Here is a 27308-nt window from a genome sequence, read left to right on the forward strand (position 1 = left end):
CTTCCCTTCTTCCGGCAAATACACACACAGATATCCAACTGCTCTAAAATGCACGTACACACACACTCATCAGAACACAAAGATGCCCTCAATTTCTAAATGCACACTTTCCAATCTTTGCTTGAATCATCCTCCCCATACAAACAGCACACACTCATTCACACAGACACTAACAGACTCTCAGACCCACAAACATAAAAGACAGAAATCTAGGAAAATTATGCATAAAGAAAAAGAAAACACATATAGACACAGAGACTAACACACCCACTCAGTATTCCCTACACAAATGGCACCTCCCAGGAGGCTGTAGATACTTCATAGACACACAGAAAATGCCCATTATCCCATGTTCTAACAAACTCCACATATATATACAACACAGACAAATCTAAGCCTCTACTTTTTTTTTGAATTGTGGTGGAATCAAGCAGCTACTTTTAAATGCAAAGTGACACATAGGATGTAACAAATAAAACATAGCTGTGCATAATCACACACATGCACACACACACACACACACACACGTATGCTTCTGACCATAATTCTCTTTTCTCACCAACACTTTCCCCCATTTCATCTTAAAGCCCAGCCTTCACTCAGAAGAACATCCCTGCAGAAATCTCCCCAGAATCAAACGCATCCTCTCTTCTTTATAACACTAACCTCCGAGTACAGACAGCCCCTCTGCCCGAAAGGGCTCCTGCTCCCCTTGTGGCCTGATCCACCAGCAGAGACTCTAGAAACACTTCTGCAATCCTTTAATTGGTCCCAATCTGGACAGACTAATAGCTCTGGAAATCTCAGAGGACAAAGAAATAACACTTAAGAAGGATGACTGTTAATAGTGAAAGCAAACGGCCAGGTGCTGAGGGGAATGATTGAACCTGGAGTCAGGACCTCAACTGGAGTCTTATCTCTGCCACAGATTTGCTGGGGGCCTTAGGGCAAATTCCCATCACTCCCTGGCCCTGGTCTCCCCACCTGTGAAATCAGAGGTTTGAACTTGACATTCTATTTCGCAAGATCACTAAAGCTGTAATTCAAAGTCTGTGAACATTTCTGAACCAGAAACCACGACCAGGTAGCAACTCTTATGTTGATTAATATAGGGCACTCAGTGCCTCTGCCTAAGTGGTATAGGAAAAGGTTTGTAAAATTTGGAATTAAAAAGCCTCAGGTCAAATTCTTGCTCTGCCCTGAATTAATTAAATGGATCTAGAATTATTTATTGAGCAGCCACGTTGTGCCCAGTGCTGTGCTGAGTACGTGACAAGAGACTCATCCGAAACAACCTCTGTCTTTGCGGTTTAGATGGAGAGAATGATACATCCACAAAGAACCTGGGTATAAATTACTTAAAGGCTGTGAAAGAGATATTTCTGTCCTGTTATCACAACTACAAAAATCCACCTCCCTCTCCTTTTTCACATTACCCCACTCCTCACTGTGGCTTACACATATCTTGATTTACGGAACGCTCAGGGAAAGCTCCAAAGCTGCTGCCCAACTCATCCATGCTTTGGCTTCGGGTTTCTATTTCTCAGATGGCAGGGAGGACTGAGCAGCCCATAACCTGTTCTGGAAGTCGAGCGGTACTGCAGGCACTGATACTTAATTTCATTACTTTTATTCGTCCTGCCTTGGGTACTTCAGCTCATTGGGTTCCAGCCGCGATTAATTGGTAGAGCTCCCACTGACTCCTGATTAGCTGCTTTTGATTAGGGCCTAATGACTTCATTCGGTCCCTAATTCGGGGGGATGAGTTGCAAAACTGCCAGCAAACTGCTCAAACAGAATTACATTTTCCCAAGCCCCGAAGACATCACTTACACTCTGCGTACACAACATTCTCCCTCCCTCATTTCCCTTCTCCATTGCCTCTGGACCACCCTGCACAGAAGCAAGACAAAAACGAAGCTTGGGATGCAGCTCCTGGCGGCTAGAGCAGATGTCACACGAAAAAGGCCTGGAAGCCGACAGCCTGGCTCCCAGAAGGAAGCCACCCCCGACGGCACTGACTCCTGCGCTGGCCCGCAGGAAAGGCTTGGTGTGTGAGCATCTCCCTGAGGCCTTCACCAGCCGCACTTGCCGCTTGCTTCTTCAAGAACAAGACACCCTCCTGAGCTTTGCCTTGACCTTTGGCTACAAACACCTGGAAGCATGCATCCAGGAACCCACAGCGAAAGTCAGAAGACACAGACAAAACAGTTTCCACCCCAGGATCCAAACTGACCGTTACTGCTGCCGGTCCATGGCTCTGACCCCCCCTGACCACAGACCCCGCCATCCTATGCTACGGAGCAAAATGGTGACAGATAAGCAATCTTCCCTGCGACTCAAATCCCCTTGGGGTACATCTTTAATATCCAGATTCCCAAGCTTTGGAGGCCCACCTCCAAAGGCTATTTAGTCTAACATTTCATTCGACATATTTATTTGTTTTTCAAAAGAAAACAATTTAATAAACCTGTATTTAACAATTACCATGTGCCATAGGCTATATTAGTTTCCAGGTAAACACAGATGACCAAGACTCCATCCTTTACCTCTAAAAGCCCGTTGTCTACTGTGGGTGCAAACCCTTTGATTGATAGGTCAACACTCTATAGTATGTGTCTGGGGTGTAATTAGTGATAACTATAATTTATACATATATGCGTATATGTGCACATATATGTATGTATATGTTTGTATGCATGCATATGATTGTATACATATGTATATATGTATATGTTTGTGTGTACATGTATGTGTTTGTATATATGTGTATGTATGGTGTGTATAAATTTCTACATATATAGTGTGTGTATTCATGTGTGTGTATGTATATGTGAATACGCTAAAACGCAAACTATTTGAAATGCTATAAAGAGAGAAGTATTCTCCATTTCCTCAGCCCTCAAGGTGCTCTCCCCAGAGTCTACTACTGTAGCAGTCACTTGTTTTCCCCTTCAGACATTTCGTAGTCCATGTACATATTTTTAAATGAGGAAAGTGAAATTCCAGGGGAAAAAGCACAGTGACTTCCCTAAAGTAAGGTGACAATGATGGAGGCTGTTGTGGCTCTCATATACTCAGTCCAGTGCACTTTTCTGAGAAAACTTTAATGGCTTTGCCTGGCTCAAGGGACTGGTCCAGCAATCTTATGTTGGTTGGATCCGGGCTCCAGAGCGCTGTGCAAACCAACAAAGAGCTAAAAGTGGTGGGGCCTCAGGATTGGAGGAGGAAAATCGCAGGACTTCACAAGAGCTCCTGGGACTAGAGGACGTCACCTGCACAAATTCTTCCAGAACTCCCAAGCACACCCTCCCCCACCCCCACACAATTCCTGTCTCTTGCCTTCTTAATTCGGTTGAACTAGGCACCAGGCAGGTCCTCAGAGTCTGATGCCTTCCCCTGCCTGGCCTCGACATCTGCATTTGACGCAGTGTCTGACATGGGTCATCCCTGATGCTGTCCTCCCTACACCAGTGAATGATGGCATTCCATTCATACCTCCTACGTATCCCAACTCTCCAGCCCCTGTTTGTGATTCTTTGTGTGTGTCTGGGCTCTGACAGCTCGCAAAGACCCCCTAAGTGAAGTGGCTGTCATAGCAATGGATTATATATAGGACAGCTCTGCAGTGAGCAAGGCGGCACAGTGGGAGAGGCATGAGCGTTAAAGACACAGACTCAGTCTCTGATTCCTTTGCCATCCCAACTGATAAACACTGGGCACATCACAGAACTTCCGTAAAACTCAGTTTCTATGTGTTAAAAGAAAATGATCATATCTACTTCTCAAACTTTTTTGAGGATTAAGTAATATAAGGAACTTGTATTCTGTCTAACATATAGTGAGTGTTCCATAAATAATGAAGACTATTATCTTCTCCTTCAGTTTATTTATTGTTCAGTCTCATGTAGTAGAACATAAGCCCCTGGTGGCCAGAGACCGTGTCATTTAATGGATATTTTTATCTCCAGAATCAAACACTGTGCCTGGTAATACTGTAAATTTAATAAGCAGTCACTAAAAGAAGGAATGAATGGAACAATGAACAAATAGTTCCCATTAATAATTGTTAGCTCAATCTGAACCGAAACTCTTGATTTTGGTCTTGGAAAAGGATAGATGACATAACAAGCTAGAGGAACGTCATAAGCAAGACCAAGTGAGTATGAGGACCAGGGCACTTTAAGGTCTCTAGGAAACTCAATGTGTTTGGAATAGAAGATTGATACACACCACTCATGAGTGAGATGTTGCCGATGACAATGTCCCACACAGAGCAGGTCCTTAATACATGTTCGATAAATAATGCTGAGAATAAACACACCCCAGAGTATTGAAAAAGTCTGAGGTGATTGCAGCAGTTTTGTCAAAATACTCATTTGGGAAAGCCACAAAATGGGCTCACTTGGTGTCCCTCCCTAGGTCCCCCAAGAGGCTGCCACAGAGCTCCTGCTGAGTGGAGCAGTGATCAGCCTAACACAGGTGCAGGGGCTGCAGCTAAAACTGGCCGAGGAATGTGCCTTTGGGTCTTGCATGATATTAAGCATGCTGCAGCTTGCTTTCCATGTCTTCACCTGTCCTTGCCTACACAAATTGAGCAAATTGAGGTGGCAATAAATGGATGAAATGTACCAAATTGCATTTTCTTCAGTTTGCTGAATTAAAGTTTCTCTCCCAGCAAATGAAACTAGGGGGAGTCCAAGCAAGCATTATCCCCAGGGGAATTAACGATGCACTCTTTGAAAATCAGACACTACACATGGGTAGTTTTTGTGCTGCTTGGGTATGGGGGGGGAAGGGGCACCACGGGAAGGATGGGAGAAGACAGAAGATGTTGCTGCAAACAAGGCGACTATTGCCAACCCCCCGAGTCTATGACTCTACCATGACTCACCTCGTCTTTAACAGCATTATTTGTAATCATATCTGTCATTTATTGAGCAAGTGCTAGGAATTGTGCTAAGCACTTTACACACATTATTTAATTTAATCTCTATAAGCACCCCGTAAGGGATACATTATCAACCTCCATGTAATAGGTAAAGAAACTTTAAAATCAGAGAGGCCCATTAACTTGCCTGGTGTCACATTGTAAACGGATGACAAACTGCGATTCAAACAGGGGTCTCTGTGATTCCAAAGCCTGTGTCCTAATCGTTTCACTCTGTTTCTTCCTATCACAAGGCCTGTTATGAGGTCCTGCTTTAGGGCAGAGTGAGGGTGTTTGCTCAATAATGAAACAAACAGACGACCGTGAGAAATTGTTTGTCTATATCCTACTTTGTAGCCCAGCAAATTTGAAGCAGCTTTCAAAAATATCTGCAATGAAATTGAAAACTACAAATATAGGCAAAACAGAAGGTCCAGACCAAAGTTAAAAAATGCTGAAACCTAGATATGCAGTGTGCAGCATATAAAAGTTATTAAACAGCAAAATCAGGTTTGAGCATCCTGTCTGCTGAAGCAAAAAGTAAAACATAATTGGTTGCTTGATGTCCAGTATTTATAAAGAAAAAGCATACCAATTCTTCAGAGGAAGCAAAAGCTTATGATCCTGTAAACTTGCGAATTTACCATGTGTCAGTCACAAAGCTAGGAGCTAGGACTATGGTGGGAAACAAAACAAGCATGATGCCTGTCTCTTAAAGCCTGTGGTCTAGTGGGAAGACAGCCCTAGAAAACACAATCAAAACTTCAGTTATTCAAAGGGGTGCTGGGTGTTGAGAAAATAGGGTTACCTAACTCAGTCTGGAGGAAGCAAGGATTTCCCCGTGAAAGTGATATTTAACCAGAGGCAGAATGGTATTTAAGTAGCAGTGAAAGATGAATATTAGTTAGATAGATAAATGGTAAGGACTTGGGTTATTAGGCAAGGAGAATGTGACTGACAGAGGAATGGCATTTGCAAATGCCCAGAAGTGAGTAAGAGTATGTTATGTTCAAGAATGAGAGAAGTCCACTGTGGCCGTAACAGAGTAAGAGACAGAAGGAGAGATGAGGTTAGAACACATATAACCAGGTCATTCTGGAGCCAGTTCATACCAGCTGGTAAGAGCCTGCTGTGCATATCTCTTCCAACTACTGTAGTAGCTTACGATCAACCATGGGCCAGGTGTGGTGGCTGCCACCTATAATCCTAGTACTCTGGAAGGCTGAGGCAGGAGGATTGCTTGATGCCAGGAGTTCAAGACCAGCCTGAGCAATATAGCAAAGCCTCATGGCTACCAAAAAAAAAAAAAATAGAAAAAAAAAAAAAATGAGCCAGGTGTGGTGGCATGTGCCTGTAGTCCCAGCTATTCAGGAGGCTGAGGCAGGAGGATTGCTTGAACCCAGGAGTCTGAGGTTGCAATGAGCTATGATCACACCACTGCACTCTAGCACAGGCAACAGAGTGAGACCAGTCTTACAAAAAAAAAAAATATATATATATATATATATTCAGCCATGGTGGGAAGATTTATACCAAAGAAACTGACAAACATGCAAGACTCTATTTCCTCCACCAGCATTTTTGCCCTTTCTCCACTGTGTATGTCCACATTTCCTGATGGCAGTTCTGCCAGGAAGTACCTTGGAGGGGGAATCCACGATCAGAGAAGGCTTCTTGGAAGAGGTGGCATTTGAGCTGATGATAGCAGTGAGCTAAAGTTTAATCCAGCAGGTTGGAACACTGAATCCAGAGAGGTAGTCAGCAGCCAACAAGTGGTGGGGAAGCATAAACGATTAACCTTAGAGAGAGGCACTGTGCAGAGAGTGCCTGCTTAGCTACAAAACAGCAGTAGAGTATTCAAAAACCAGTCAGTATCGGGGGACCCCGTAGGCAGTTATCACTAACCAGTCAGCAATCTAACATTCCAGAAAAGGAATTTGATCCCTTGGGAAAAAAGGCAGGAATCTGAGACACCAATCGAGTCTCAGTCTTGCAGGAATGTCAGTGGGGCAGGTAATCTCACTAAGGACCCAGGGACATAGAACCCCAGGGGAGGGCCTTCCCCTTAGGCAAATACAGGAGCCCAGCAGCTAGGTCATCAGGGGACAAGCACATGGCTTGCTGGATGCGGCATGTCCCGCCTGCCATTCTGCATCATCTTTTTCACTTCGTGATGTATCAAATAGGTTGGGGCTGAGGCTGCATGGGAGCCTCCAGCCGCCCCAGGTGTGCAGAGAAAGGCGGCCAAAGCAGAAGTAGGCTAGGATTTGGAGATGCGAGGATACGGATGACCGGAGGAGCAAAGTGGTGGAGGCAGGGAGGAGCAGGGGAAATAGCAGCAGTTTCGCATGGAGAAAAATGGCGCTTCTAGGAGATAATGTTGGAAAGGTTAATTAGGGCCAAGATGTTAAGTGCCTTAAATACTTGGCTAAGATGATTTGGCTTTATCCAGCAGGCGGTGGGAGCCGTTCCAAGTGTACAAGCAGGGCTGTTAGTGACGTGTCCAGAGCCATACTTTGAGAATAACCTGGTGCTAATGCAGACATTTGGGAAGGGACAGGAGAGAAGCCAGGGTCCTGTATTCCTGCAGAGCTCAAGCAGCGCCACACTCACAGAGTGCACTCTGAAAACAGCACTTGAGCTTAGTGAGCACCATTCCTCACTATTTTAAATCCTTTTCCTCTTCTCAGTATCCTTCCTCTGTCGCAACCCACCCACCAACTGATTGAATTCCTTCTCTCTTTTGGAAGATTGTTTTATGAGAAAACTAATGCCCTGGATAGTTTGACTACCTTATAGTTCTCCACAAAGTTTTAAATTTTATTCCATGTAAGTGTGACCATGATCCTTTCCAAAACTCTTGTGCTATTTTCTGTTTCCCTATCTTAAACTGAGATGATATGTTGGAGGTAAGATTGTTAATTTGACAAAGGACCCTACTCATTCCCTCTAAAATGCTACATGAATCATCCTATTAAAATTTCACTACAAAAAAAAAAAAAAAACCAGTAAGAAACTTAACCTCAAAACTCTGTCCTTGGCAAATTTAGACCTCAGCACCTTGGAGATACTCTCATAAAATGGAGCACTGATGAATGTAGTAATATTTCTGCATTTGAGTCAGAAGATCTGGATTTAAATGTTGACTCTGCCACTTCATAGTTGTGTGATTTTAGGCAGGTCACACAGCCACTATGAGCCTCAGTTTCTTCTTCTGTAAAATGGGAGTGATTATCTCTGTCTTGCCTGAGAGGATTATTATAGGGTCAAATGAGATAATGCACAAGAAAGCTTTTTTTTTTTTTTTTTTAACTGCAAAACACTGGTCAAATGACAAGGAGTGATTTCATCCTCACTGGCTCCTTTTCCTTGTGGGTTTCCAGGCACTTCCAAGCCCAAATGAGAAGTCCCCCACAGCACAGAGTGCGTTTACACTCATCGCATGGGCTAGTTGACCTTCTTGCTGTCAGCGGGGAACCCATAATTGTCCTCTCCTTCTGCACAGACTCGTTTTTCACTTGAAAGGTGGGTTACAAGGGAGAGATAAGGAAAGTGGCCTCAGATGATAAATCCCTGCTTGCCTGACTCCAAGTTATAGATGGCCAAGGAGGTGACTGTCGGTGGTTCTGGAAGCTCCTCCTCAGCCACAGTTGGCTCTGCCTTTGTAGCCTCCCTTTTGAAGGCTGATGGAGGAGGAAGGTCACAGCCTCTCGATCCTTCTGTGTGGTTAGATCTAGGAGGAATATTGTAAGCGTTCCTCCCAAGACGAGGCAGCTCCGTCAGAAGATCTGAGGGGCATTTATCTTCCTGAAACACACACTAATCTGCCAGTCACAGGTGACAATAAGAGGATAATGAGCAGGAGGGAAAGGTGAGGGGCCATTTTGACAGGCAGAGGGCACAGCCTTGGGGTCCTGCAGCCTCCCCATGCTTGAAGAGAGACAGCTGATATAGTGCTTAGGGGTGATTATGGGGGGGTGGGGAGACGTGAGGGGGTGCATAGGAGGCACTGCAGTCTTTATAGGAAGGAGAGTCCAAAGACCTGAATGCAAATTTCAGCCTGGCCACTTCTCAGCTGGGTGACTTCTCCGAGCTTCAGTTTCCTAGTCCATAAAATGGGAACACTGGTGGTGGCGATGTTGCCTTCCTAACATCACAGGACTGCCTGGCAATTCAGGGAGGTCAGAGGTGTGAGAGCATTCTTCCTCACGCCTTCCCTGTGCTTTTTTCATCCCATAGCCCTGAATCGTATCCGACTCCTGCCATTAAAACTGATCTGTGTGTGTCGATAAATTCACTCATCCTTGCTGTTGAGCGTGTTGGAGCAAATGGTTCATATTTCACCCTTCTGCTGAAACAGGGTTGCCTTGTGCATTGTCAACAGCCTTGTGATTTCTTCAGTTCTTTAGTTCTTAGACTAAAGGGAGTTCCCTAGAATCCCTGCAGGCCCACATAGCCCGGGAGGGCAGGACTGGGGTGAGGAGGGGATACTAAGTGGGCAGGCTCATGAGGCTAACCTCCACTTCAACTAGAACAGACCCCTTCTCACTTTTACATAGGATTTCTTAGCAGGATGTCTTCTGAATAGAGGAGAACCGCTTCAGGACAGGGGAAAAAAAAAGATAATAACAATACTTTAAAACTACCTTAGAAATACTGTAGCAGAAAAGCGACAACTTAGGGCAATACTCTCCAGACCTTCCAGAGCTTGGCAGGTCAAACACAAGCATGTTACAAACAGGTAGATGAGTGGAGGAGTGACTATGTTAAACAGGGGCTGCATCCCATAATGGACGCAGGGGTGTGAGACATTGCTGATCTGATCTGGGTTATTGCCATCACACACACACTCTCTCACCTGTTTTTCTCGCTTTCCAGATGTCACCATTGCTGTCCCACAGATATGAGCTTCCAGCTCCCCCATGGGTGGTGATGAAGGGGAAATTTTAAGCGCAAGCATGTTCGTTTCGTGCTGAAGGCTTTAACAAGGAAGGCCCATTTCCTAGGTTTTGACTCCTGAGAGCCTCAGAGTATTTGTGATCGTTCAGAGAACACAGGAACTCGTCAGCAGTGCTGTCCACAGGGGTCCAAGCCAGCCTTTTCCTTCACAAATGAGCAGCTACAGCAGGAATAAAAACCAATGCAAGCCACCACAATGGTATGCCAGGCCCTGTGCTAAGTGCTCACATGCATGACTCCCTTTCCCATGAGGATTCTGCAGGATAGACATTAGCACTCACCTTTTACACTTGAAAACAGTAAGGCTCACAGCAGTTATATATCTTGCCTAAAGTCCTAATGCTGCTCAGTAGCAATGCTGAGATTAGAACTCGGGTCTTTCACTCGCAAACCTCACTTTTTTATGCTACACTACGCTGACTTGGTCATTATGCAGCCTTGGACCTTCACACAACCGCTGAATGAATGTGTCTCAGGGTTTTGCAGATTTTACACCACTGTTTCAGCCCCCTTCAGCCTTATATTTCTACGGCGATTCTAATCAACTTATTATGCTTTTCATCTCCTTTGGGCCAGTCAATTGAATACTGAAAATGAGACAAATAAATGAATGAATTATTGAAGAAATATATATAGGCTAATGAGTGAAGGAGAAATTAAATGAATGAACGAGTGAATGAACGAGGGAGGCATACTGTAAATCACTGACATCCGGCTAAGTCAGTGAGTCACACAGTTGAGTCTGGGGACAGTTATGAGAGAATGATACAGGGGAGGGGCAGTTCTAGGAGCAAACAGTAGGAAATCTCATGGAAGTATCTGAAAGCTGAGGACACAGGCCTGTATTTATAGGACAGGGAGATGAATGCAGAGATCAGGTGTGGGACCGCTTCAAATGCATCCGACAGATAAGTATACGCAGGCAGAGCTTTCACTCCTGGTGAGCAGGAGAGGGAGGGTGGCAGCTGTAACATCCTGCTTGGTGCCTTTGGCACAGATCTCTTTGCAGGCTTTGCTCCAATGTGTGTCATCAAGAACAGGACACAGGTAATGGGAGAAGCACAGGTCCCGGGAACATCAAAGGCATATACTTTTATGCCTCAATTAAGGTTTCCCTTGTAAGGCTTTCAAACACAATTTAGCCTTTCTCTACTGGGCTGGGCCAGACGCAAAGACATGCACTGGGTCTTCTTGGAACACAGAGTCCGTGATTATAATTAACAGTTTCCTCCTGCTGAAGGGAATAGGCTTTGGTACACAACATGGCCTGTCTGTGAGAATGAAAACCGTACCAGTCAGAGGTATTGGGTGGGCTGTCTGCCAAAGACTGCCTGTCACAGCCCGATAAGGCTTCTGGCACAGAAGTTTGAGGTAAGGAATTAAGAGATAGAGTTCTAGACAGGAAGAGAGAGGAAGAGAGGTGGGAAAAGGAGGATGCCAATTCACCATGTGTGGTACAGTGCAAAGAGCTTCCACTTCAAGTCAGAAAACGTATATTTCATTGTGTTCTGGCTTCACCACTGTCTGTGCTGCCTTGGGAATTCATAGAGATCCTTAAATCCTGCTTTCTTGTAAGAAGGGATAACAAGACCTCTCTCAAGGACTGTTACATTAAATCTATATTGCCTTTCTGGGAAAGTTTATTTGGACATGCTCTTCTGGACTCATACTGATTCACTGATAACCTTCCTCTGAAACCCTGAATAGGTAACTGCCCTTCCAAACAAATCGTCCTAGAGCAGAGTACTTCCATTTCCTTCCTAGCCCAGTACGATCTGCTGAATGGCTTTGGATGCCCTATGGGAGGAACCCACCTTTCTAAAACAGCAACTTCAGGTGCTGCATATGACATGGATGACTTAGAAGGAGTTGGGTTTATAAAAGTAAGTATAAGAATATTAAGGCGATTATACAAAAGAAGAGTACCACAAATAAGCCGGTGTAAATGAAAGCACCGGAGACCTGTGAAATGTTAGAAACTCAGCCTTCATGCAAGGAAGGACTGACCTCCATTATTTCACTTGGCACAGTGCCCTCCAGGGCCATCTGTGTTGTCAAAAGCTACAGCTTTCCTAGTGAATAATATTGCATTGTATATTTAAAATGTGCTGAAAGAGTAGATATTATGCCAAGTGTTCTTACCCTTACCACAAATAATAATAATAAAGTTAGAGAAAACTTTAGGAGGTGATGAATATGTTTTCTTTTATTTTTAATTTCAGCAAATTACGAGGGTACAAATGTTTAGGTTACATATATTGCCTTTGCCCCCCCAAGTCAGAGTTTAAAGCGTGTCCATCCCCTAGACGGTGTGCACCGCACCCATTAGCTGTAAATATACCCATCCCCTCCGCCCCGCTCCCACCTGCCTGACACCCAGTGAATGTTACTACCACATATGCACATAAGTGTTGATCAGTTAATCCCACTTTGATGGTGAGTACCTGCGGTGCTTGTTTTTCCATTCTTGTGATACTTTGCCTAATAGAATGGGCTCCAGCTCCATCCAGGATAATACAACAGGTGCTAGACCACCATTGTCTTTTGTGGCTCAGTAGTCCTCCATGGTATACATATACCACATTTTATTAATCCACTCATGTATTGATGGGCACTTGAGTTGTTTCCACATCTTTGCAATTGTGAATTGCACTGCTATAAACATTCTAGTGCAGGTGTCTTTTTTATAGAATGTATTTTTTTCTTTGGGTGAATGTCAAGTAATGGGATTGCTGGATCAAATGGTATTTCTACTTGTATCTCTCTGAGGTATCTCCATATTACTTTACATGGAGGTTGCACTAGTTTGCAGTCCCATCAGCAGTGTACGAGTGTTTCTATCTTTCCGCATCCACGCCAACATTTATTGTTTTGGGACTTTTTGATAAAAGCCAGTCTCACTGGAGTTAAGTGATATCTCATCATGGTTTTGGTTTGCATTTCCCTGATGATTAGAGATGCTGAGCGTTTTTTCATGCCCTTGATGATGGTGATGGTTTCCCCAAATCCACTGAGTCATATATATTAAATATGAACAGCTTTTAATGCATCAACCATTTCTCAATGAAGTGATAACAAAACAAGAGTCAGAGGAGACGCAGATTTTACAAAAGCAAAGGCCCACCCTGCGGTGACGCATCCTTGAGGAAAAGGCAAACCAACCGTGGCTGCTTTGTGTAGGGCACCTTCACAATGCTAAGTGGCATTCAGAGTCTGATCTGTGTGGTTGTAGAGCCTGTGTTCTCACCGCCTTATCTTCCCAACTCTGCCCCTGATGTTTGGAAAGCCGGCTCATTCAACCAAGGGCCAAAAGGCTTGGGGCAAAAGCAGGAAAAAGGGCAGCGACTCTCTCCCTCCTCTAATAAAAATGGGATTGCCAAGCCTCAAACAGGATTCAAACTACCCTGTTTAACTGCTTAATTCTACGTGCATCTGTAGGTTCCCCCCACCCTGCCCCAATCGGATCCCTAAGTAAAGCGATTATCACGGAGTGTTGAAAGCCAGAGGGGGAAAAATATATATATATTTTATATGTATCTCCCAAAGAAAATCTTTCAATACTCTCACTTCAAATAGCCCATTCATCCCGCAATGGCCAGAGCGAACTCCAGGAGTCTGAACGCTTCCTCGGTAAATAAAGGGACGGCGATGTGCGCACGAACAGCAGCAGACAAAGCCTGCCTTTCATCCCGCAGAAACGCAGGCGAGCTGCGGAGCGGGCACGTGCGAGCCGGCCGCCCTCCCTGCAAAGCCCAGTTCCGTCCTCCAGTGCGGAGTCAGGGGAGACCACCCTTCAAAGTCCTGTTTTGAAAGCAGCCGGCTGCCTGAAAGGCGGCTCAGATGTCCCTCGTGCGGTCGCGCGGGCTGCACAATGGGCTCCCGCGCTCAGAGCCGGGTCCCCGCGGGGCCGCCCAGACCCTGCGAGCCCGCGAGCGCGGCGTGGCCGCCGGTCCCCAGCCCCGCGCAGCCCGGGGACCCTGGCGCCCCCGTCCTCCCGGCGCTGGCGACAACGGCCCGCGCTAATGAGTCCCAGCAAAAGCGGTTTCTGGGGCTAGGCTGCCCACGGGACTTCGGGGCATCGCATCGCGCCGAGTTTTCAATTCTTTTAAGTTCACTTACTTCAAAGTTTTCCATTTGAAGCTGTTGAGAAAGCCCGATAGATGCAAGAGAAGAAAGGGCAGCAAAAAAAAAAAAAAAAAAGTTGGAAAATGCTTCAAGCAAAGAAAAAAAAAAAAGATAATTAAAAATATAGCCCAAGCAACTGAAAAAGACAATGATGAAGACATTAAGAGCTTCCCCACCCCTATGCCTGACCCACTACGTTCTAACCACAGTGAGAGGTAATTCACTGAAAGGTAGACATCCTGGGCTTGCCAGGAACTGAGGTCAACTCAGAGCCGGAGAATTAACAGGGGAAGTCACCAATAAGAACTGCCGCGGCTTCTTAGAGTAGACCACATATTTCCTCTTTGGTAGTTTGCAGATTGACAAATCAATGTGGAAATTATTCATCTCCAGAGAAGGTTCCTCAGATAATTACTTTCCCCAATATCACCTATGAATCCTCAAAAACAGGTTTTAATTTACTTACTGCATCGTAGATGGAAAAACCAAAACCCAGAGAGGTTAGGTGACTTACCCAAGCTAACACAGCCTGTAGTTCTGAGGCCTGGATGCATTTTTCAACATGCCATTCTGCCTGCAAATAAATAAGTAAATAGATGAACAAAAGAAATAAAGAAAAAGAGGGAAAACTGGCTAAGGCAGAGTTTTAGTTCAGTGCTCTAAAGAAATTGGAGCCTCAGCACAGATCTGCAGTCCACTGCCCATGTAACATGGCCCCGTTAAATATCTGAAATCATTATAGTCGTCATTTACTTACTCAGCATGTGAACAGCATCTATCAGATGCAAAAGTCATGTAAGACTCTGGAAAAAGTACTAAGAAATCAAGCAAGGTGGGTCTCAGAGCTTGAGGAACTCACTGGGCAGTAGAGAAACAATATGTACAGTCATACGTGTAGCAAAGATAGAAAGGAGAGGAAAGAATGGAAGCCTCAGTATCATATTCAACAGTAAAGTCACTGTGAGGATCAAAATAAATAACATGTGTGAAATACATAGAATAATGCTTGGCACATTTTAAGTGCTAGATAAGTACCTGCTACTCTTTGTCAAGCCCTGTTGCAAGCATTTTGCATTGTGACCTCACTGAACCTTCATCACCGTGCCGTGAGGTCTATGAAGGTGTTCCTATTTTACAGATGAAGAAACTGAGGCCCTGAGAGCTTCTGCCACCTGCCCAAGTTTACTTACCTAGTAAATAAGGAGTTAAACTCTAGCCCCAGGGCAGTCTAACTCAGGTTCCTTCTCTTTCTGACTGTGCAATATTGCCTCCCAGAACCCATACCAGAAGTGCAAGATTAAATTTGATTCAATCAAAAAGTTTTCAAACATGGCTTAACACTTCTCCTGTGCCAAGTATTTGTTAGGCATTGGGAATAAAAGGAAAAACAACGTAGTTCCTAGTACTGAGTTTCAAAGAGAATATCATAACCGTCATATCCCTGTGGAAATTACAGATTTAAAAAAGAAAAAAAAAGGTATTCCAACGTTAGTTCCCATAGCTCTCCAATGCATGGCTTTTACTTCAAACAGACTCCAATCTTGAGGTCAGTGCTCCCTCCCCCTCCCCACTCCTTCTATGTTGTCTACCAGACTAAAAGCTTTGATGTAAGCCAAAGGTATTAATAAAGCAAGGACCCTAAGGAGGGGAAGTTACCCATCCAAGATCATTTTAACAAAGCTCCCATCCAATACAAAGATTTTCTCACATCCTCAGTGGTTCTTGAGTATCTTTAAACTAACTCCATTTGGGAAACACCCTTTTGCATACGTACACAGTTCCAAGTCCCAGATACTTCTCATTTATGAAATTAAAAATTCCACCCACAATTCTAGTTCTGTCAATTGGGATATACAAAATAAGTCTGATCTCTTTAATTCTGACTTTTTGTTAAGTTGCACCCCTCCCTCACTGTATTCAACATCTCGGTTGCACTGGGTCCCTCCTCAGAGAATATGGTTTTTAGGCACATCCCAAACACTCTCCTCAATAAGGTCTCGAGCTTGTCAGCATCGCTCTTAAAGTAAAAATGACAGAGGCAAACTTTTGGTCACCCCAGAGCTTTACTTACAGCTAAACTTCTAGTTGGGCATTCTACTTTTATGAACGCTATCTGAGTTCGCATTAGCTTCCGTCCACCTTGGGAAGGGAGAATTCAGTGCCAGCAGCAATATTGTTAGTTCATCTGCACCTCTGTTGGGGACAGGAGGAACAGGTAATTAATTGTTTCTCTTCTGTGCTAGGCAGCCTGCTTTCTTTGGACAAGTTGAGCATTCCTGATCCAGCAATGGTTTCTGCAATTAGAGCTATCCACAGCCAGGAGTTTGATTAATAGCTGGGAGGTTTCTCCTTTGCTGACAAATGGGAAAAAGAGAAATCAGATAGGGAGAAGCTGAATGCATTTGCTTAGCACAGGGCCTGGCTGCTGCTCTTCCCAGACGAAGAGCTGCAGTGATTTCCTAGGGAATGAGAGGGAGGAAAAATCTGGTAAAAGTTTCCAAAGAAATGGATCCAAAAAAAAAAACCAAAAAACAAAAAACAGATGTGCCTGTTTCTCTGTAGCAGAGCCGAGAAGGCTGGAATGAGTGGTCTCTGGAGCTGGAGAGCATCACTCCTCACACAGCACATATGGGAAAAGTAAGACCCAGAGAAGGGGACCTGGCTTGCCCAAGGTCACAAGAAAATCAAGGCCAGCTGTGGTCAAACTTTATATTTGGCAAAGTCATAGAGTCACTTTGCTCAAGCTGGGAGGGAGCAACAGGACAGTTAAACCCAAATGTTCTAACTGAAGAAACTAAATTTCTGGATCCACAGTCTTAGACCCCCAACCAGGCTCCTATCCATAATATCACAGCTGCCTGTGGCAGAAGGAATTTAGAGACCTAGAATAAGATCTGCAAGAGAGAAATTGGCCACTTTACAAATTCTACTCATGGGTCCTACTTTTTCCCTCTATGACTCTACTAAATAATTAAAATCCTCTGCCTCCTTGGAGATTAGAAGATAGTGAATCTCTCCCCAGAGCACTGGTGCATTTTTCTCTCCCTCTTGAGCATTCCAAGTTCCCAAAACCTCTCCCCAAAGGGCCTGCAGGGGATGGGAAATGAGGGCTGGAGGCTTAAGAATGACAGGCCAGTAAGAAAAACCTACGGGCCCTGGGGCTAAGCTGTCAGCATCAAGGCAGGCCAGACAGGGCAAGGAGGAAGCAGAGACTGGCAAGGAAATGGAGGCAGACTGGAATGATAAGGGCTCTTCCTGGGGCGCAGCCAGAGTCTGGAGACAGTGAACAAGAATATTGTGCTACAAAGTCCAAGGCAAAGGGCAAGTCAGAGACTAGAAACAGCAGGGGTTATCAGGGGGCTTGGGAGCTAGGTTGGTATAAATCTGTTCCTAGTGAATTCTTGTGGACATTGGATCATTACAATCATTGCAAACATTGCGGTAGGAAGGTTCTTGAAAGTCTTGGTCCCTGTTGCTACAGGTGGACCTCTGTTAAGATTTCTAGCCCAATCCTCTGTGAGGGCCTGGCAGACCCTGGTGGACACAGAGACTCCCCCAGGTCAGAAGGCTAGCGTGTCAGTGAGAAGAAAAGCCATCCTATACCTGTAAGAGTCAGACAGACCATGGGTTTAAATGTCAACTGTTCTTATTAACTACATGACCTTGAGCAACTGAATCTCGGAGCCTTGTTTTTCTTATTATCAACTAGGTTTTAGTGATGATTAAATAAGATTATATATTTAGTGCTTAATATAGTGCTTGACACAACATAAGTGATAAAAATCACTGTCGGTAATAATGGCAGTGTATAACGCTACGAATGTAGCAGTAACGTAGTAATTATGATGAATGAACACAGGTAAAAATAACAAAATCTACCAGTGTTGCATGCATGCACAGTTGGTGGCATAGATTAAGTGAGAAATCGCAAACTATGGCCTGTGGGCCAAATCTAGCTCGCCACCTGTTTTCCTGCACCCCGCAAACTAGAATTTCTCTTACATTTTTTCAATGATTGAGGGAAAAAATTCAAAAGAAGAACACCATTTTGTGAAATGGTATTCTCAATTCAGGTATCAATGTCCATAAATAAAATGTATTGGAACACAGGCTGTCCGCTCCTTGACATTTTGTCTGTGGCTGCTTTTGTGCTGCAACAGCAGAGTTGAGTCGTTGCAGCAGAGACTGTATGGCCCTCAAACCCTGAACTGTTTACTGTGTGGCCCTTTACAGAGAAAATTTTCTGGCCCTGAATGAGAATCTCTTCTCTTGCCTCTTACCTCCACGTCTTTTAAGTTCAGTACAGTCCTGACCTCCTAGCGCTCCAGGCTGTCACAAGAGGGTTTTGCTAGCTCTGGAAACACACTGCGTCCGCCAGGTACTGTGTCTGCATCCCCTGACATAGGGATGGTGATAGTTCTCCACGTGGATGTGGACTGATACACAATGATCTCCAGCTCCCCACAGGGAGTTGAAATAACTATTTTCCCCAGAGTGCGTCTTCTTCCTCCTCTGTGCAAACACACACGTGCTCTTTGCAAAGGCCTAACAATTCAAGTCATAATGGAAGGGATTCTCACCCATTTTATTGCCATAGTTACCGAGATTGCAAGTTTAGATGCTGTATTAGCAGTAAGTGCACGGTAATAATAGAAGTCAGGGAGGAGGGGACGAAAAGGATTCTGCCTCCCGTTTCTCCCTACAGCATCCTTCAGGGCAAATATACCAGAGACAGTTTGCATTAAATTGCAAAGTTGGCAGTTTTCTTAAAAAAAAAAAAAAGAAATCCAAATAATTGCTTTAAATTTTCTTGTCTTCCCCTGGACTGGTTAACCCTCACGCAAACCACCTCAACCTAAAACAATGAAAAGGAGGTTAAAAGAAAAATAAGTGGCCAGGGTTACCATGGGAACCAAAGTGGAAGGCAAGTGAAAGTCAATTTAAGGTTTAAATGCATACGAAGCAGATGTATGTGTGTGGACATATTTGCATATAGATATCCATCTCCCCTCCTCTCTGCCATCCGTAATGTGTTTTTGCTTCCAGGACCACCTCAGGACCATCCACCTCCAAGGAGATTGTCCTGACAATTTCAAGCCCCAGTAATCTCTCCCTTCTGGAACTCTGTTTGAACTGCAGTCTGGACACAAGAATCGACCTCTTCATATACACTGCCCTGGTAAGGAACCGTAAAAACCTTCAAGGTCACTGAATGCTCTGTGCTCTCTCACCTCTGTGCCTTTGCTCTCGCTCTTCACACCACCTGGAACGAATGTCTTTGCCTACTCCCTTCCCCTGGGCAACTCCTATTATCCCCCAAGTCTCCACGTAGACAGTAATTTTTCTACAGTGCTTTTCCCAATCCCTTTGCCTCCCTCCAGTCTCCCCATACTAGGTTACAGCAGCCCCATCGTAAGTCTGATCACACTGAATCATAATTGCTGCTTATGGGATTACCACCCCTCTCCAGACCAGGGAACACTGGCAGACAGGAACTGTGTTTCTATTGCCTGTACCCTCACTGCTCTCTGTCTCTCTCTCTACACACACACACACACACACACACACACACACACACACACACACAGATGAATAAATAATTCAAGTCACACAACCCAGGTCAAAACATTCATTTCTATATGCCAAGAATGGTTGCTAAATGTTGTTATTAATGTTGCTAATTGTTATGATTATCTTCAAATGCAGAATATACAACTTTTTTGCTTATTGGTTCTAAGGAAAATCATGAATGTATGAGATAGGTGCAGAAAGGGGAGAGGGATGGGGCTGGGATAGGGGAACCTTTATCATATGAAAAAGGGTGAAAGGACCCTGGAACTTCTGGTAGAAATAAGAATCTCAAAAAGTGCATTTTGCTAAATTCACTTTTCAGAAGAGAGTTGTGGGACAGAGTACTTCCTATAAGACTCCAGAGAGCAGGTACAGGGGCAACAAATAAGAATTATGGAGCAGAGTCCGTGTTTCATACAGGAAGGCATGCAGAGCTTTAAAGCTGTTCAATATTAGAAAAGGCTGTCATGTGACATAGTGAGTCCACCAGCACAGGGAGCATTCAAGCGGGCATTGCATGAGCACATACATCAGGACATTTGGGAATAAAAAGTATGGCATATCTTTAATAAATTGCAAAGAGAAAACTGGAGTTTGAGGTGATGGAGGTGGCAGTGGCCAGAAGTGACGAGAATATGCAGGAGAAGCTTAGCAGTCTGCAGCTTACAGACTGAGTGCAGAGAACTGTCTTATGTTAACATTTTTTCTGTAGGAATCAGGGACCATGGAAGGGTTTGATATGGAAAGTGACACGATCGTTGATATGCTTTCTGGTGATCACTCTATTGGCTATGAATAAGACGGAATGGAGGGGACAAGCTTTTAAAACGTTATAAAGCTGTTACAGTGGCCCAGATGATGGAAGCCTGGATTGAGGCAGGAGCAGGAGGGATGATGAAGAGCAGGGACGTTAAGGACATAGTGGCAAAGTAGAAGGGACAGGCTGTATCAACCGGTCCTTCCAAGTAGGTTCCACATGCCGTCTGCTACCCCTGTGTCTGCCCTCCTGGAAAACAAACAAGCCTTCCTTGTTTGCAAGAGCAGGCTCAGGCTGTCACTAGCCTGTGAAGGTTGCAGTCACCTTGAGTGGATTCCCCACGCAGCTCAGCGAGAAGCAGAGCCTTCCCTCCGCTGCTCTGTCAGCTCCACTTTGCATCAAAACTGCTTTGTATGTCACCAAGTTATTAAAGTTGCGGATTGCAGTGCTGTGTCAGGCGATGTTGTGCTAAAACTGGGTCAGCAAGGGCTGTCTCTCAGGCAAGACATGGGCTCCTGGTGTCCCTACATGTCAACCATGGCTACAAAGACTGCTTGGCTGCCTTCTCCCCAGCTGGCTTTGAGAGGACAAAATAACCCCATGGCTTGGCCTTTGTATGTAGCAGCTCCAGTGGCAAATAATTCCCCGCGTGAAGATTGAAAGAGGCTCCTCTGTTCAGTTTGTTGTTCTTTGTGCCCACAAGGGTGGCAAGGTCTTGCTTTTTCAATTTTCTTTCGAATCTTTCCTTTTCACGGAAAGAACAGCTGTGAGAAGAAAGGAATCAGCTGTTTCGAAACCCAGTTCCCCGGGTTTCTCCTCTGCTGCTCCTGGCATCCCAGGGACAAAAGCGGAACAGAAGGGCACAAACACAAACACAGTCACGGAGGATGACAGCGTGTTGGGGAGAGACACAAAACTCCACTGTAGAAGGAACAGTCCCACAGCAAGGGAGACACAGGGATGAAAATTTGGGGTCAAAAGAAGGAAAAAGTTCCTAGTGGGCTTGCTCCAAGACAGAGGGAGCTACCTCAATTCAATTCAATTCAATCCAATGCGTATTTATCAAATACCTACTATGTGACAGTTGTGGAATATATCCATGAACAAAACAGATAAAACAAAGATCTCTGTCCTCATGGAATTTGTATTCTTGCAGAGGAAGAGAGACAATAAATGATAAATACAGTAAATAACTAAATAATATAAATCATATGGTATGTTAGAAGGTGATAATTTATGGGAAAATTTCATAGGTAAAATCTATGGAAAAATCTATGAAGAAAGACAGAGAAAGACAGACAGACATCAGGTGAGAAAGTTATAATTTTAAAAAGGATGTCTAGAGTAGGCCTAATTAAGAAGTTAATAGTTAAAGAAGTGAAGAAGGTGAGAGAGTTACCCAAGTGGATTATCTGGGGAAGCTTTTTCCATGAAGAGGGAAGAACCATTTAAAAGACCCTAATGTAGTAGTCGTGGGGCTGGCAGGTCCAAGGTACAGCAAGGAGGGGACTCAGGTTGGAACCATGGAGGTGACAGGAAGAACAGTGGGAAATGAAATCAGGCTAAGATCAACAAAGCCTATAGATCTATCCCATAGATCTAGTTAAGGACTTTGGCTGTCACCAAGAGTGATATCGGGAACCCTTGTCCCAGAAGATCATGAGATCTCAGCATAAGGTAGAATATGACCTAGGAAAACTATTCTAGAACAGTGGCTCTCAACCAGGGATATTTCTGCCTTCTAGGGGACAATTTCTGGAGACATTTTTGCTTGTCACAGCTGGGGCAAGTGTGCTACCAGCACCTAGTGAATAAAGTCCAAAGATGCCCTTAAACGTCCTGCCATGAACAGAACAACTTTCCACAGCAAAGAATTTTCCAACACAAATGGCAGTAGTGCTGAGGTTGAGAGACCTTGCTCTAGAAGAACATCAAGCTTCAGCTAGCTGGTAGCTACATGTTCCTTAAGAAAATATATCACCACCTTTAGGATAACCTATCAGCCCAACTTATCTAACAGCTACAGTGGGCATAGTGCCTAGGGTCCAGGATACTTTCAGAGAGCCAAAACAGATTTACGTATTTCATATCAAAAGAAAAAATAGGTAGCTGATTTTGTATTCATCTTTATACTAATACTATCATAAAATACTATGTTCTGTTTTAATGGAACAAAGAACCCACAAGGGCGAATGTGGCTAAGGGGCCCCAGAATTCATGATGTGGCTCTGGGACCAGCTGTTGTGTTGGCCTCCTCTGCCCTTAGACCGGGAACTGCTCTGTCTCTTGAGTCCTCCCTCCACCAGCTGTGTTTCTAGGCCCAAGGAATTCAGTCTCGTCTTGCTCTTTTTCCTTTCTAGGTGTGTAAAGTTATCAACGTAACTCACGACTGAGCTCAAGCAAACAGCAGTCATGTCCATGGAACCACAGAAAAGCACTGTCAGAGCTAGAAGGTTCTGTAGAGCTTATCTGCTCTGGTCACTTCATTTTATAAGATAAGGAAATCAAGGCTCAGGCCGGAGAGGTGAACCGACTAATCTCTACCAGAGTTAGAGCTTGGGGAATTTTCTTAGGCTCCTTTTACCAGCATTCATTTTTGAGTCTCACATTTGATTTATATCAATTTCATCAAAATGAATTTCATGTTATCTGATGGGAAAAATAAAACCCCAAAACTCTTAATGTCATTCTTAGTAATTCAGTGCCACTTTTCAGTTTTCAAAGCTCTTTAGTACACTATTTCATTTCTTCTTTACAATAACTGGATGAGATTGATAGAAGACAACCTTTGCCACGCCTACTTCTGAGATACAAAAACTGAGACTGGGAGAACGCACTTGTCCTAGATTACAGCGCTAACAAGGGGTGGAGTAGCAGACCAGAATTTCAAGCTCTTGACTACTCTTTTAGGACTGTCTTCCAAGCCATCACTTTTTATTATTCTCGATATGTCATGTGGTGCCTAGAACATACTTTGCATTCAGTAAATGCTTTTTGAATGCATAGTCAAATCACCCTGTTTCATAGATTAAATCATGTTCCCAGAAACAGGTAAAAGCCTGACACATCGTAGTAAGATAAATGCTGGTCTTATCCACAAAAATGTCAGCAAAGAATGGGGAGTGGAGGAGCATTGTAATTTTAGTCCATCTTTAAAAAAAAGCATTATACTTTATTTTTCCCTGTGTCATTTTCATAAGGATAAGTATGAGAAAATAAGTACAAATGTAAGGAAATAAAATGAAAGATGATAAGGTGTCAAAACTCCAAATTGTCTGGGAATTATTGTTTAAGGGAGCCAAATAAACAGATTATTCTGCTGACTTGTTTTTTTCTTTTTTTTTTTTCCCCATGCCCTTTATTATTCTTATCTTCTAGGCTGCCACCATTTACACCTTATTGATTTTAAAAAATCCCAACTTACTGCACACTTGAGAACAAGTCTTGTGTCTCATCTATAGAAATGCCATAGGTCCTAGATCAGCAGCTCAGGGCCTTAGCAGCAAGTCATTCAGGCTGTTGGGCCAGTTCTGACCTCATCGTGCACACCGGGATTGCTGCCTGGATGGCCCGTGCATACGCCCCTGCCTCGTGGCCTAATTATGGAAGCCGGGCCTTTGTCTCCATTCATTCCCTCATTGCAAATGTACAGGGAGCACCTACCATTTGTCCTCATCCATTCTGCCATTTAGGCACAAATATATACTGAGCACCCACTATTTGTTGAACATCATGCCTGGTGCTGAGAAATTGAGGGGGAAAAAACAGTTTAGCTCTCTAGAAGCTCATCGTTGAGATTGATGTGTAAGAAGTGCATCTTTAAATACACTGACAGCTATTATACAAAATGAGGTGATTAGACCTATAAACTGAACGTGGGCAAAGTCCTCAGAGAACAGACGGTGGGGAGTGCCTGATTCTGTTTAGAGCAGGGCGGTGATTAGAGAAGGCTTTGCAAAAGATGCCAACAAAGAGTCATGGGAGACACTTTAGGGATGAAGTGAAAGGACATTCCAGGTACAGCAAACAGCATGACCAGATCAGACATACCTGTGGGGCCATGTCACTGCTGAGAAAGGCAGAAGTATCTCAATAATAATAAATCCCAGCACTGACTGCTTATGGTGGGCTAGGCAGTGAGTTAAGTATTTTACATAACTACACACAATCATATTGAATTCTCCCTTTAGTTCTGAGATCGCTTGACTATTTCATGGATGAAGAAGCTCTTGCCATCGTGAGGAAATGAATGACCTAAGATTGCATATCTAGGAAGATGAGACAGTAATTGGACACTCATCTGTCCCTCTGCAAAGCCCATTCTTAGACCTTGTACTGTGCTGCGCCCTCTTTTTATTGATGGGAGAACTGGGGCTTACAGAGGTGAATCCCCTTGCTCAAAGATCACATGGCTGTGACAGTTGAATCTGAAACTAGGTCCCGGTCCGCGTTCTTTCCGGTACACCACCCTGTCTTTCTGTGCAGGGACTCATTAAAGAGGTTTCAGTGTAGAGACAGAAGCGTGTGTTCTGTTTGTTTGTTTTGTTTTGTTTTGTTTTGTTTTTCTGAGTTAGTGACAATAACAGAGCTACAACAGCCTCAACAATGCATGTTACCCTTATGGTGTGAACAGATACATCAATACAAATTGCCTCTGAGTCTTTTGCATCTTGAAAGGGAAAATATACTCTGCTAGAGGAGTTTCAGGGGGAAATGGAGGGAAAAGAAAAATAATGGGCAGATGAAGAAGGATACAGGAGTCCTTTGGGAAGAAATGGAAAAATAAAGACAATGGCTTCCAGGTTGAGGCCGTGGGAGCACTTGGGAGTTGGGGGAGAGGGTAGGCAGAAGCAAGGGATGCTCAAGATATGAAAAGTAAAAAGGATAGCGAAGGTGCTCTTGTGTAGAGAAGCAAACAGAACACACATCAGTAAAGGCAGCTTTGCCTGAAATCCGCAGAGGAGAAATGGGAGGAGAACTGTATAAAATTAATGGAGGAAAAGGCAAAGAGTTGGGATTAAGAATCCCACTGGTGTCGGTGCACACATCGTAAAAGAAGGAGAAATGCATGACTCTGGGAGTTACACTCTGAGAAATAAAGGTAGTAACACAAAGAAGAAAAGCCAAGAGGCTTAGAAAGGAAGTCTTGAAGGATGAAAATAGAGTCATACAAATGCAGAGAAATTACAAGTCATGGTAGGGAGCATACAACACAAATGGGAAACACAAACAGTGAGCTCCAAGTGAAGAGCAAGCGCAGATACCTTGGCATAAGAAAGAAGGCAATGTGGGTTGAGAAAACATAAATGATTCATGGAGGGAGCAGGGGTCGATAGCTAACATTTATTGATCATCTATAAGGCATCCAGTATTTTATATGTGGTTCATTATTTAATTCTCCTAACAGTCCTATGTTGTCAGCGTGTTTAGACATGGATGACAGATCCAGGAGAGATTAAGTGTCTTGACTAAGGTCACACATCTAACAGTGCTAGAGTTAGGTCAAGGACTGAGATGTGCCTACGTCTAGAGCCACTCCTTTACCCATATTTCAAACTGCCTCCATCTGGTCAGTGGGCTGTATGCTGGTCACTAGAGAAGAGCAACTTAACTTTAGAAATTCTATTTAGCACACCCTTAGTTGTTAACAATACAACAAATGATATTGTAAAACTATACCAAGTGATTTGCACAGTGCCTAGAACACAAAGATCACTCCATTAGTGATGGTTTTTATGACTGTACTTAGCTAGGAATTGGACCTGTAATATCGATGTGATTTATGTGTGAGCAAGAATGGAGATTTGAAAAGATAAAGGAAAAGAGATTTCAATTTCTCTACTGAGAGCCGATGATGAGCATCTTTTTCCCACTTCCACGTTTACTGACATCATGTTGGTATCCTAAAATTAGGCAGGGTGGGGATATTTACACCAAAGAAATCAGCAAACAGCATCACAGTTTTCTGTTACCCCCCTCCCCCTTTTTCCCCTGGAGAGCTGGTTGTTGAATATTCGCCTCCACACCAGAATATATTCTCTTACATAACAGGAAAAATCTTACTTACATAACAGAAAAAATCAAACAGCATGGTTTTTAATACATTTGCCTTTCCCCACAAAATACATGCAAAAACATACTTGTAGAAATAAGATTATCTTCTCGAAACAGCAAAAAGAATTTACTTGGAAAAAGATTTTATCTCTTAGAGAAGAAGCAAGGTGTGGGGAAGTGGTTATGGATGACCTATGAAGCTACATGTTTAAACTTCGAATTGGACAACAGATATTCGAACACATATCTTAAAATTCAAAAGCACAATAAAGCATTATGATAGTAGCTTTTGTAATAAATGCATCAGGGTTTAAATTCTGGCTTTGCCACTTACTAGCTGTGGGACCTTAGGCAAATTAATTAATTTCGCTGTTGCAATTTTATCTGTAAAATGAGGATACTAACAATGCTTCTCAGAGGAAAGAATAGGACTTAGTGAGACAATGCAGGCCAAGCCATTCGCACAGATTACTCACTACATGCTGGCTTCCATAGCTATACCCAGCCAGAAAACGGACCTGAGACACTGGCAGAATGTGTGAGCAAGCAAGAGTGAGACTGAGAGAGTTGGAGGAAACAACACACTCTTTTCTGATGATTCTAGGCTAGTAACTACAGTGAGCCCTTCAAATGCTGAAATATTTCACCACAACATATAACAGATGCTTAAACTCCTCTTATAGCAGGAGAGGACTGAAAACATGTTATGACAATCTCAGTTTGTTTCCTGCGGAAAAGGTAGATGGGCTTTATCAGGGCTTCTAAAATCTGCTTAATTATCAAATCACCCAGAACTTCAAAAACTACGCACTTTCTATTGGTAACTCAGAAAGTTTCACTAAGCCCTTAGAGGTTGGGGTCCATGAATCTATCTCTTTTTCAAAGCACTTCTGTCCAGGAGATGTTGGTGAT

General features: G+C 43.8%; 2 long non-coding RNA genes across 2 annotated transcripts in view; both read right to left on the bottom strand.

The window, feature by feature from the left end:
• LOC123646269 overlaps positions 1-27308 on the bottom strand; it is a 45764-nt gene that overhangs the window by 10720 nt on the left and 7736 nt on the right. The window contains exon 2 of the long non-coding RNA XR_006737843.1: positions 14529-14588. This is a non-coding gene — a long non-coding RNA (uncharacterized LOC123646269). The remainder of the gene's footprint in view (positions 1-14528; positions 14589-27308) is intronic.
• Positions 12914-14060, bottom strand: LOC123646270. Its single transcript, XR_006737844.1, has 2 exons — positions 14009-14060; positions 12914-13160 (listed from the first exon to the last, which is right to left on the bottom strand). It is a non-coding gene; the product is annotated as an uncharacterized LOC123646270 (long non-coding RNA).

The sequence above is a fragment of the Lemur catta genome, chromosome 10 (genome assembly GCF_020740605.2).
Source record: "Lemur catta isolate mLemCat1 chromosome 10, mLemCat1.pri, whole genome shotgun sequence".
NCBI classification, from domain to species: Eukaryota; Metazoa; Chordata; class Mammalia; order Primates; family Lemuridae; genus Lemur; species Lemur catta.